Source organism: Rhodnius prolixus, unplaced genomic scaffold, assembly GCF_049639745.1.
Source record: "Rhodnius prolixus isolate KJV_2025 unplaced genomic scaffold, Rpr scaffold_7, whole genome shotgun sequence".
NCBI lineage: Eukaryota > Metazoa > Arthropoda > Insecta > Hemiptera > Reduviidae > Rhodnius > Rhodnius prolixus.
Window position 1 is genome coordinate 23,924,334 of NW_027411582.1, and position 13,908 is coordinate 23,938,241.

The 13,908-nt window shown below is 33.8% G+C and overlaps 1 protein-coding gene across 2 annotated transcripts in view; it reads right to left on the reverse strand.

The window, feature by feature from the left end:
- Positions 1–13,908, reverse strand: part of LOC141447230 (uncharacterized) — a 106,437-nt gene that overhangs the window by 66,323 nt on the left and 26,206 nt on the right. The window lies entirely within an intron of this gene.

Genomic DNA, 13,908 nt, shown 5'->3' on the forward strand with positions numbered 1-13,908 from the left:
CAATTGCCAGAGAATTTAGAACATTATATGATCGAATGCCCTTTGTACGAACCTTTAAGAATGCAGTATCTGGCCAAATACATGAATGGGGTGAATGATAAAGTGGGAAAAATAACGAAATTGCTGGAAATTCGAGATAAAGATCAGGCAAATAATATTTACTTGTATACAGGGTGTCCCAAGCTATATGGATAACGACTTTTTCTCGGAAACTAAGATAGCTAGAAAAAAACTAAAAAATACGTGATCCCTTAATTTTTTGTTAGAAATCCAAATTTAATTTGTAAATTTTTTTCGGTGCTTCCAGAAGCGAGATACAGGCACCAACTTTATTTTTTCAAATGGGAAGGTGCGGTTTTTATTTCAGAAATAGATTCCTCTATTTTTTTAAAGAAAAATTTACTTGAACGGTTTTTTTCTGTGAGCGATATTTTACAAGTTATGAATGAAAACATGATTCTTATAAGAAATGCCAAAAAGATAATATTATAACGGTTTTTTGATAGAATAAGAAGAAAAGTACTATTTTATTATAAACTTTACTCCTCATTAATATTACAGATCATGCTCGAAATGGCCTCCACCATTAGAGATGCATAGACATGCTCTTTCCTGCCAATTGCCCCTTACTGCCAAAGAAATAGATTCGGCTTTAATCGAGTTACAGGCATCTATTATTCTTCGCTTTAGCTCATCTACAGATGCCAACCCAGCTTGATTCTGATGCACCTAGATTTAGAAATGCTTCTAGGTAAGCAGAAATAAGGAAAGAAAGAAAAAAGTTATGAATAATCACCTTGTTTTTCAGGTATCCTCAAAGGAAATAGTCCATAGGTGTCAAATCCGGTGAACGAGGTGGCCACTGAATCGCCCCCCGAGTTGATATAACACCATCAGGCATGTAAAGAGATATCTCGGTAGGCTATTTGATTGCTACTATATTTCGAGTTGAATTATTGCAACCATTAACAGAGTACGGAGTTAAAAATGGCTTTTTTTTTATAAATCTTTTATTGAAATTTACAACTGCAACGATTGTTGCAACAAGCAACTGATAGAAAAAATACGTGAAAACCACGAGTGGAGAAGGCACCCAGTAGTGGCACTCCATTATCGTGGACATATGTTAGTCTGCTCTTATGATGAGAGTAGATCGCTGTGGCCATCTTCTCTTCAATCTCCTTAGAGGATTACCTGGTAATGTGGAATTAGATAGGTGTTCTCTGAGAGGGGGTTAGGATGAGCTGTTGTAGAGGAATGATGAATATGAGAAAAGGAATATTAGCAAGATCTTTAATGAAAGGGATTTTGAGATCATTATGGGTGGTGAGGTTTAGAAACATAGAACGGAGTCTACTCGTCCATTGGTACTACTGATTTGGCTCCTTAGAAGTGATTCTAAGACTTATGCCACCTGTAGATTATGCGCTGTAGAAGACCAGGGGTTATCCGTGGATTAAAGCTTGATCACCTTTTTCAAGATATGTTCAGGAATCATATTCCCCCAAAACAGGCGATTCCCAGTCGACTATCGTGCACCATCTCCTACAACGATCAACCAATTCTTCATTTGCATGGTTCTTTCTCATTCAAGATCTTCGAAAGAATGATTAGTTATTTCCTTTCTGCAGGCTTTGAAGTCTTATTTACTTGAATAGAATTAAATTTTTTTTAAACAATCATTTACTTCCAAACATTTCCCGTTATGATGTATTTACATCGGATTAAACATTAAAAAAAAATCTTCCTTAATTTACTGTTATTCGTAAGGCTAAAAAAAGAATTCAATAAATATTTAAATAAAATTCAATATATTAAAAACAAAATGGCAGTTATACCCACTCAGGTAAATATTTTTAAATAATTATAATCCAACCACTGAGAGAGGTAGAGAAGTGTGTTTGAGAGAGACAACAACATGGAGTGCCGATTCTGTTATTATCTACTATTAAACAATTATTAAGAGCCAATTAACCCACCATTATACAGGATTTCTTGATGACAGAATTACACTGTCAAAGAAAATGGTTTAAAAATATCAACAGATTAAAAAAAGAAAAAAGAATTGCTCCTTTAAAATAAAATACGCCTCTAACAATCAGTAATTTTATTAAATATGGACTTCTCAATATTTACACAATTTAATTTAATAAATCATATGTATGCTTTATTATTTACATATATTAATTACAATATATTATATATATTGTTCAATTAGATATGCTGATCACATAAAAAGTATTACGCAATATTTAAAGTGTTGAATATGCAATGTGTAATTAATTGAAGGATTATTAAAGTCAAGCAAGTGTGCTACCTGATCTACATATTAAAGCATAAATACTTATTTAAAAACAAACAGACAAATAGACTTCGGACTAAAACGGTTTAATAATTTAGTAATTAGTTTTCTCCAGCAGTTTTATGCAGTAGGTCAAAAGAGGGGGCCTTGATTCAATGTCAAAAATCGTCAAGTTTATTGATGTAGCAATTTCTTAGCTTTTTTTTTTTTTTTTGGTGAGGGAGGTAACCATTATCGTTTATAAAGTAACCATACTTTACTGGAAATTGCTTTTATTAACCATTAAATAAAAATTTAAGGCCTAGACTAGGGGAATCGAACCTACTAAACCAACAATACATCTTTGCTTTGCGGGTCTAGTATCTTAACCGCTCGGCTATCGTGGCGCCTCTTATTTCTGAACCAATTTTTAAATTATATTTAATTCAGCTCCCGAATTTTTATTAATTCTTTTTTTTCGTTCACTGTTTGAACACAAAACTATGTTCATATTCCTCTGCACTAATCTTTTACAGCTATTTCATAAAAGTTTGGCCTTTATAACAGATATTTCTTAAAGGAATTTATCTCGGTTCTCCGTGTTCTTTTCATTCTTTCAATTCCTATTCAAGAACTTATTAATATGGGGACATTAACGAGTCAAAAACCATTTTAAACATTGCTCAATTTAAGCAAGAAAACTTTATGCTGTTCTAAAATTAAAGATTTTTTTTTTTAAATTTAATAAATCATATTAAAGTAAAAAAACGTTACACACGAAAACAAATTTTCAGAATAAAACGTTCTAAGTTTTGAAGAAATATTACTAAACATAACCAAACATAGAACAGAAATCGAACTTTGGACTGAGGAATACTGTTTTACTCATATAGAACAACCTCCTACAAATTCACTGTAATTAAAGCGTTAAAAAACCGTAAAAATGATTTTTCCTGGATTTTTTAAAATAAAAATAACAGACCAACTGTATTTAGGATGTTTTAAAATTTAAATTAAAATTTGAAATCTCTGATTCTAACATCTACAGGATGAATTAAACAAATAAATAAATTAAAAAAAATGTTCTAGTTAATATTTTGTAAAGTTATTTTAATAATTTTTGATTTAATCAATTTAACTAATGAAGTCTCCGTTACAATATTTTCTACATCCCACTTTAAACATAAGTTTTTATAGTTTGAAATTTTTAAGTCATAAATATCGGTCTTTGAAATCATCGGAATTTGGCAAAAGAATGTTATCTGAGAGTAAATACATGGAGTGTTGATATTTTATCAGTAAATAATGACTAAGTTAAGAAATTTGTACAAATCTTTTTTTAAATATTTATTTATTTAACCTAAAATAACTAAACAAAAAATGAAATATTTTTTATATTTCTAATTGGCAGAAATGAAATAAATTACAAGTCCAAATTATGTCAAAAAGCAATAAAGCTTTTTTGTTTTATTTCGTAATAGTGATTATATCGGACACAATGGAATGTACAAAGATAAAAATAAACAAAAAGAGAAGCAAATATCTTAGGCAGCCAGTAGACCCAATTCTATTAAAAGTTTACCCTGGAAGGAACCGGTTCCTGATGGTGGACGTTCTTGTAGAGTTGGTTTGGTATAGAAACAAAAATATTAACCGGTTTATATATAGGCGGAGTGCAGTGCTGAAGATTGGATAAGAGCTATGGGAACGAGTGAAGTAAATTGCATTATCTTTAACGTCGCATTAATAAAATATAAATTAAACTGCAAGGAGGTAATAGCGTACAACTCAGGTTATCTTATAGGGTTAGTTCGGAAAACTAACGATTTGCAGTTTATTCTAGCTTTGAATGATTATAGTGAATTACAGCTTCTGCTCACTTTTATTCAAGTTTGGCTAATGATACTAAGCAAGTAAAGTTGCATTTCAGTACGAGAAAGTACAATTACTTCTGAAACCTGAATGAATAGTATGTCCACATAAGTAAAACAGGGCTGAATACACTCCAACCCTCCATTCAATAATGTAAACAAATTGTCACAACAATAAGCAATAAGCTCTGAAGATGACAGTAGTCTCTATTTTTTCATGAGAGATTTCCACCAATTACCAATTAGGTATCGCGTGGACAGGGGTACAACAGAAGCTCATACTTTACAGTAAACAATTTTTTTTTTTCTAACAAATAAAAAGTAGCCGTACGCGGGATTCGAACTGGTGATCTTTCATACACAAAGCCAATCTCATGACCACTAGACCAAAGACACTTAACATTATTATCGTTGATATTAACAGTAAAACTATCTGAAATATCAATGACGAATAAATGGTTTATTACAAAAATAAATTTAATCTTTTTTTTTTTGACATCCACAAGGATTTGTTTTTTTGTTTTGGTTAATAAATGTTGAACAGACGCATTACAGACTTAATGAGTCAGTTACATATATTTTTCAATGAATGCTAGTCCTTTGATTCATCTAGAGAGAGAGGGGAAAAAAAGAACAGCCTTGCTAGAAAGTTAGTGACGGATCTAAAATGACAAGATAGATACTACCATATTAATCTTAGCGAGATTCAGTAAATGTTTTGATGTTTGTCTTTTTAAAAGTTTCTCTTTTTTTCTCCTGTGTTCTATCATTCTCTCTAACAAGTAAATAGTTTCTGGCATCCTTTAGTTATGATTTAGTTGTTAAAATATTATATTACTTGACGTAACTTTGAAAGATATAAGCTACAAGAGAAGCATTCAATAAGTAATGCTCTTCATGAAAAAATGAGTTTATAGAACGTTCTCTGGATTTTAATAAAACAGGGAACAGTTTTGCGATAATTAATAATAATAATAATAATAACAATAATATAATAATAATAATAAGAAGAAGAATAACAATAATACAATAATAAGAAGAAGAATAACAATAATATAATAATAATAAGAAGAAGAAGAATAACAATAATATTAATAATAAGAAGAAGAATAATAACAATAATATAATAATAATAATAAGAAGAAGAATAACAATAATACAATAATAAGAAGAAGAATAACAATAATATTAATAATAAGAAGAAGAATAACAATAATACAATAATAAGAAGAAGAATAACAATAATATTAATAATAATAATAATAATAAGAAGAAGAAGAAGAAGAAGAAGAATAACAGCAATATAATAGGTAATATTAATAATAAGAAGAAGAATAATGGTACCAATAATAATATTAGTGTTAATTCAAGAAAAACTCACAATTCACTGAAGAATAAATAAATTTTATGCTATAAAAATTGCAGCAGAAGTTGCTGATGTTATAATTAAGTTGTTGCAAAAAAAAAAAAAATTACGCTTATAAACGAGGATTTGCCCATATATTATATAGAAAATTTGGAAATCTTATCTTTTGCAGAAAAAAGAGACAAAAAAAATTGTCAAAGTCGGGCGTTTTTCAGAACATTATTACTCTTTTTCGTGCAGGTTTTGACCGGACAGTTTTAATAGAAGAGCTTTCATTCACAAACAAATTGTAAAAAATAAATAATAATAATAAAAATATCCTTGTTTGACTAACAATAATACAAATTACAGATATGGAAGCATCTATAACTAAATCTAAATTTAACTCCCTGTCTTGTATAGTTCTGTAAATATACGGGCGTCTTTTCCATATTTACAAAATGTAGCCCAGCTATCGTTTCCGTTCAAATAATCAAATAGTTCTGAAAGAATAATTGTCTTGAGATATTTCCTTCAAACTGCGATAAAGTGCATAAAGTTTTTCCCTACTTATCCGTAATTGCATTCTGGCTAAGAACGGTTTCACTTTAAACTTAACAAACTCGCATCAAACCTTCTGTATCAAAAGCGCACCGAAATTCTATCCTCTTTAAATAATCACAATCACAATAAACTAATTGTGAGAATCATTTGTAAATAAATGACATAATTTGCTTGCATTTCAACCTAATTTTCATCCTCTACCTCAAGGAAGTGATATTTCTTCCCAAGACATACTGTACATTTATGGGCATTATTTTCTACACTGATCCCGAGCTCTAAATATGGATGTTTCTAAATTTTCAACCAGTATATCAATTTTTTATTACTTATTTTGCTAATATTACTGGCCCAGCAGTAACCTTTAACGAGTTAAGCGCGTTCGAAGTGTATACTCGTTGTGAAAAATATAAAATTGCCATTAACTATAAAAACTCGAAATTTTAATAAAATACAATAAGAATATTATTTGGTGGGATGTTTCCTTTATCTTACCAACAGAACTGCGGTGGGAGTCAGCCAAATGATAAGTGGTTGGTACATGTTAGGTCTCCGCATTAGAGATTGGGGAATTACGCAAATAGAAGCTCTCAACCCTTTTGCAATGCCCGTTTTTACCTTAGATAGAGATTCAGACCTCAGTACGAGCATGGTTTTTCATTTTGCACACAGAATTCCAAAGTTCTTTTCTTCCTTGGTAAAACGCTCTTGCGTCCCTAGTTTTAACTAGAGCAATGCATACGTGAAGAAGCGGTGTAAGATTTTTTGAATGAGCACAGAATGCTTTGTAATCTCCAAGCCCCAGAGAGATTGCAGAAAAAGTGCTTGTACGAGGGTCGTTTGAAAAGTCCGTGCAAAAATAAAAACTACTTAATTTTTTGGGGTAAACCTTTTTTATTTTTCAACATAGTCTCCTTTTAGGCTTATACACTTCGTCCAACGCTGCTCTAGTTTGTTGATCCCTTCCGAATAATAGGATTTGTCCAAGTCTGAAAAATAGCCATTCGTTTCTGCAATCACCTCCTCGTTTGAATAAAATCTTTTTCCCGCCAGCCATTTCTTCATATTGGGGAACAAATAGTAGTCCAAGGGAGCCAAGTCTGGAGAATAGGGGGGATGTGAAACGAGTTGGAACCCTATTTCCATTAATTTTGCGACCACAACTGCTGAGGTGTGAGCTGGTGCATTGTCGTGATGGAAAAGGACTTTTTTGTGGGCCAATCGTGGGCGTTTTTCTCGCAGCTCGGTTTTCAAACGGTCCAATAACGATGAATAATATGCACCTGTAATAGTTTTACCCTTTTCCAGATAGTCGATGAGGATTATTCCTTGCGAATCCCAAAAGACAGACGCCATAATCTTTCCGGCCGAAGGAACGGTCTTCGCCTTTTTTGGCGCAGATTCCCCCTTGGTAACCCATTGTTTAGATTGTTCTTTGGTCTCAGGAGTGTAGTGATGTATCCATGTTTCATCCACAGTGACGAAACGACGCTTAAAGTCCTGCGGATTCTTCTGGAACAGCTGCAAACCGTCCTTGCAACACTTCACTCGATTTCGTTTTTGGTCAAGCGTGAGAAAATCACTCGACTTCCTCGATTCAAACGAATGCCGAACAGAAAGAAATAGACCGATCTGGCTGAAACTTGGTGTGTGTTCTTCCAAGAGATGCTACTAACTAAACATAACCTCGATACGCGCCAGTGGTGCTATCTCTCTGACTTTGCACGGACTTTTCAAACGACCCTCGTATATACGTCATTGTCTGATTTTAATTCCGCGCACTGTGGAAGGGTTTTTAAAACTAAATTCCACGCTTAACTGGTTAAAATATGACAATTGTTCTTAAAGGACAATTTCAGGGTAAAAACAAAACTATTAACATCTAATTCAAAAAACAAAAAATTTATTTTGGTCCATTAGATGGACTATTAGATTAGAGAAATGTATTCTAATTTTTTAATAAGAATATTATTAGATCCCCTTCTTCCTTTTCGCCAGTTTTAGGGCTTTTTTTCTTAGACAGGATAAAAAGACAGGAGCTATGAAGGAGTTACTTTTTAAAATATTCCTGAAATAAGTTTACTTTTAAAATAATATCTTTATATAATCATACTTTAAATCTAAAAATAAAAAATAACCTGCTCATGAATAAAAGAACAAAGCTAGTCTAGCCTGGATAGAGGTTAGAGTAGTGGTTGTACATTATCCTCAAATTGCACGTGTTTAAAAGAAAATTCACAAAGAGGCTGCAGAATGGAGCAAAACAAAAAAATGAGAAGAAATCAAAGGTTGGAGTAAACAGTTTATTGAAGTGTAAATTGTTATGCATATGTTAAAGGATTGTATATATATGTATGGCAGAAGGAAGGAGCAACAGAAAGGAACAGCATCCAAATGGAGTGTAAACATTTGGTCGTTCGCAGAGTGTTTAGTCTCGAAGAAGAATGAAAGTCGTTCGCTGCAGTACATTACACTAACTGGGTGTTGGGTTATTCAGTCGACGCGTTTATTTATATAAATATTTATTTAGTAATACGTTTCACTTGTAGACTTATTTTTTTTATACTTTACCTTCCTACTTAGAATTCTATATCTGTGTAAAAATAGATCGCTTTCAAGAAGAAATATATTCAAAGAGAGAATTATTAGGGCATGATCTAATAGAATATGGTTACAAGTATGGTGAATCGTTTTCACATGCAACGAAATGGCGTTGCTACTCACAAGAAACTTGGGTGATTAATTATAACGGCCCAAATTTCGTCCCCCTATTTTTTTTTCTTTTAATTTATTTAGTAATTTACAATCTGTATAAATATATACAATAAGTAAATAGGAGTTGACTGAGATGAACTGGTGCGGGAGGAGAGCAGGAGGAGAGAAACTGCCCAGCGGTAGCACTCTCTATAGGAGAGAGAAGAATGTGTGGAGAGAGGAGAGATAGGAGAGTATGATGAACTGGTGCGGGAGGAGAGCAGGAGGAGAGAAACTACCCTCCGGTAGCACTCTCTATAGGAGAGAGGAGAATGTGAGGAGGAGAGAGGAGAGATAGGAGAGTATGATGAACTGGTGTGGGAGGAAAGCAGGAGGAGAGAAGGTACCCAGCGGTAGCACTCTCTGTAGGAGAGAGGAGAATGTGAGGAGGAGAGAGTGATGAACTGTTGCGGGAGGAGAGAAGGAGGAGAGAAGCTACCCAGCGGTAGCACTCTCTATAGGAGAGAGGAGAATGTGTGGAGGTGAATATGAGGAGGAGAGAGGAGAGATTTAGTTCTTCAGACATCAAGGAAGTCGCGGGGCCACTGGCGATTCAGTCGGCGAGGAGTATTAGGGATGTCAGAAGAAGTGAGAGCCAGTACAAAAGGATTAGAGCTAGTCGAGAGAGTAGTATGGAATTTTTGGTATTTAGTCTTGGCGAGTTGGTCTATGAAGGGAATGTTGAGGTCGGTGTGAAGAGTAAGGTTAGTCACCGTAGAAAGGGGCGTCAGCTATCTGTCGGCAGGAGTTTTGATTGAAATGTCTTGTACAGTCCGCATGTTTGTAGGTTTGGCTGAACCCCACAGCTCTAGTCCGTAAGTCCACCATAGGTTTGAGGATAGTATTGTATAGTAATCGTTTGAGTTCTAAGGGCAATTTGGAGCGTCGTCCAAGTAGTCTGTAAAGAAGTTTCGCACGTTTTGTCATTGCAAGTCTAGTGTGTGGGTTCCACGTGAGTCGTTTGTCTATGTAGAACCCAAGGTAGCGCACCAGATCTGTACAAGGAAGAGGATTGCTGTTGAAGAGGACAGGTGGACAGGAGCCCCGCCGGAGAGTAAACGTGGCGTGCTGGCATTTCTGAGGGTTCATTTTAATTCGCCACTTCTTTGCCCAGGATTCTATTTTATGTGTGTCCTGTAACTTGTATGAAGCTGATGTAGGATGTGTACTTGTGGCTAATATGGCTGTAGTAGTAGTAGAGTAGTCCCCCTACTAAATAAAATTTAAAACAATCGCCAAGTATTGCACACTAATGGCAATTTTAAGAAAGCTACATGGAGGCAGCAGTAATCGTTTGGAAACGTCAACTCCAGGGTACGGTTCATGTCCAGCCAAGTTTTGAAGGGTTATATTTTTTAGCCATAATAAGTTAGTTATATTTGGTAGTGTTTTAAAACGTGTTCCAGTCTTTTAAAGGTTCGTTAAAATATTGATGTTGCTTAGGGCATGTAACATACCATACTGTCTTTATTTTGAAATTCTTTAACGAAACGCCAGTTCATTCATGTGTTGTTTCTATAGTGGTACCCAACTTTAGAAATGTAATTGTTCCTAATTACGTCCTCTTAAGTAGTCTAAATTTCGTCTGTTACTACAACATGTAATAGAGCAACGAATTGTCGTGAAATTTCACATCAAAACTTGATAAAACCGCAACTGAAACTTATCTTTTATTAAAAGAAGTTTGTATGGTGATGAATGTTAATCACGTGCGCGAGTTTTTGAGTGATTCAACCGTTTCCAAGATGGCCGTGAGAAGACGTTGGAGATGATGACCACCCAGGGTCGCCCTTCCACACGTCCAAAACGGATGAAAATATCGATTATAATTAATCAACATTACTACCGGTGAGGTGCTTGCTCAACTCCTGCTGAAAGAGTACGGAAAAAAACGACCCGATTTATGGAAGAACAAGACACTGCATTGTCTGTCAAGACGTTTCTAGCCAAGTAAAACATCCCAGTTTTAGGCCATCCGCCTTATTCGCCTGATCTTGCCCCCATGTGACTTTTATTTGTTCCCTAAAGTCAAATCTGCATTAAAATGGAACACGATTTCAGTCCGTTGAAGCTGTGAAATAAAAAGCGGCACGCATCATGCAGGAGCTCACAGAAAAAGACTTACAGCACTGTTTCGAACAATGGTAAATTGTATGCTGGATTCGAACTTCGGATCATACACTTACAAATCTACGCTTCGTAACCACTACATCAACATCTTATATGAGACGTGTCTTCTAATAATAGTATTACCTTTCATTGATAAAAACAAACCTATCTTGACTATTATTAATGTGAACTCCAGGGAAGGGATTAGCTATGCGGTTAGCGTGCTGGACTCCCACGCGGAGGTCCCGGGTTCCAGCTGACCCTTAGATTTTCTCTTCCTAGGAGCTTCTTACAGCTCACTGTCCGGTGATGGACAGTGTTGCCTGTAACGAGAGAACACTGTCCGGAGGCCGGCAGTGCACTGGAAAAAGCTCCGGGCGCCAATAACCTCAGCTGTTGACGCGTCAAAAAAAAATGTCAACACCAATAAATTACTACGAATTCGAAACTGGCATGGAAATCTTTAATGGATTTTTACATTTACTCATAAATAAGAAGTAATTTCAAAACAATTATGCTAAAAAAAAATAATAATATTAATAAATAATGATTCCAATTACAAATAAGATCCAATACTTTCTCCTTATCCAGAACAGTTTACGTAATCCCCAATCCTTCTTTCTTAATATAGAAGAATATAGAAGAGTAGCGTCGATGACGTACCTACCATGAGTTTTACAACCGCATAACGACTTATGTCATTACCTAAATATTCAAGGTTTTTTATTTGTTTTTATTTCGGACATCGTCGATTTAAGTGGAGATGTGAAATGTCTGATGAGGTCATTAGAAGAAACGTTATCATCTTCTGGGGATGGATGTATATATATTATTAAATAAAGAAAAGTACCTCAGTGCACACTCATTAAATGCACTATCCATCTTACGTACAGTAGAAGTAATGTAAATATCTTCACTTTCATGCTTTTGTAAATAAAAGTTAAAATAAAAACTCAAATCATGAAAAAATAAATAAAAAAATGGAAACAAGATATTCACTTTCTGCAATACTTGAGTGGTTGACTAATGTTTACTTTTGATGATGCAAATATTGATAAAACTACAAATCTAATCCTAGGCGCCACAGTAGCCGAGAGGGTTAAAGGTGCGGCCCACAAAGCTAAATGTAGTAGGTTCGATTCCCGGTACAGACGCTTAGATTTTATTTGTTTAATAAAATGAATTTTAATAGTATACGTATGTTTGCTTTCAACCACCGTTCTTGGTAACTAATTTGTGACAACTGTAAACCTACAAAGTATATATATCGGCTTACAATTACTTTTACAAGAGTAAGTTATATTGGGAAGGCAATTGAACAGTTCGCTGAGCAATTATTCTAAAAAATAAACTTTCTCTTACGTACTAAGGAGAGATAGAGAGAAAAAAAAATTGATAAAAAGTAGGTCGTTCGCATGGAACATAGAAATATCAAGTGAAATAAATAATTCAATTTAAAGAATCGATTGCCTATAAACTGTATAATAAAAAGGTAGTTAAGAAAGTGATAGAACATTGTGGAAATGAGAGAGAAGTAGTATATTTTTACACTGGATAGTATAATATGTGTGTGGATAGAGAGAGAAGTATGTAAAAAGCTCGTGTGGCTGATGGTCGGTATGTGTTCTAGTGAAGTGGCATGTTTGTTTAACACTATGTTACTGTATTTGTAATAGTGTGTACCACTATTTGGGCAGCCCAAGATTGTTCTTGATCTTTCCTAGAGATGAGAACCTTGCTCTATCGTAAACATATCTATATTTCTCTCTTCTACTTCTCCTCTCTTCAACCCCACCTCTTTGCTCAATACTTTTACTTCTTTTTAGTTTTTAGAACTCAAATGTTTACCGAATGATTTACATTTATTTATTTACGTTTATTAATAAAACTTAGAACAATCCCAGTTTTAACTTTGGAATTTTTTATTTTTATTTAGGCTATCAGAGAGAATCTTAGAACTGACGTCAGTTTGAATATTACTTATTCCATTTTCTTACATATGTGAAAATAACTTTTACAAAATTTTATAAATTGAATTCATTGTTAAACTTTTATCTGTAAATTCTATTTATTTATAATAGCTTCAACGTTACGTGTCACGCTAGCCGAACGGTTAGAGGCAAGACTCTGAAAATCTAAGATTATAGTATTTTGGGTGCGATTTTTTTTCCGGTCTAGGCCTCGGATTTTATTTAATAGTCTATATGAGATGAATATATAGGCTTCGTGACCGTAAATTATTAAACTAAGGATTCAAGTTTAGAGAGGAATCGGTCAAATAAAAAACAACTCGTCTTTTTGCCAACGTTTCTGGCAAATATATTGTCTTCTTCAGGGCCTGCATATTACAAATACTAAAATACAAACAATTTAGAGAATCAGTTACATAGAAAATGTTTTAATTTGTTTCTAATCATTTGGTTCTTATAGTATTTAGCTCATAAGGGTTTTTTTGGGGGGGTTTTTCCTATGTTTGTGTTTAACGTTTTTGTATTAAAAGAAATTTCCCAATATCTATCTATTTTAGGTACTCAAATTGAATAGGTTGTCAAATTGAACATTTTTATTAGTCTGTTGTATCTGTCTCATTGATCATTACCAAAATTCCCGTGTAAGTCCCGTTATATCTGTATGTTTATATCTATCCTCCAGTTCTGGCTCTTAGTTTTCTGTAACTCAACCAACCCGCATAGCCACGTAAGTTTCAATAATTATAAAGAATTTATTGTATTTTATTTATTTTATTTTTATATTACTGTTTTTTTACTGATTTTCTGGGTTACTGAATTGTTTATATTTCTGTATTTGTAATATGCAGGCCCTGAAGAAGACAATATATTTGCCAGAAACGTTGGCAAAAAGACGAGTTGTTTTTTATTTGACCGTTTCCTCGCCAATCTTGAATCCTTAGTTGTATATGAGAAGTTTTAAGCAAATTTTTTTTTTTTCTAATCGCCTCTGTCCACAAAGCAGTTGAACGTAAAGCC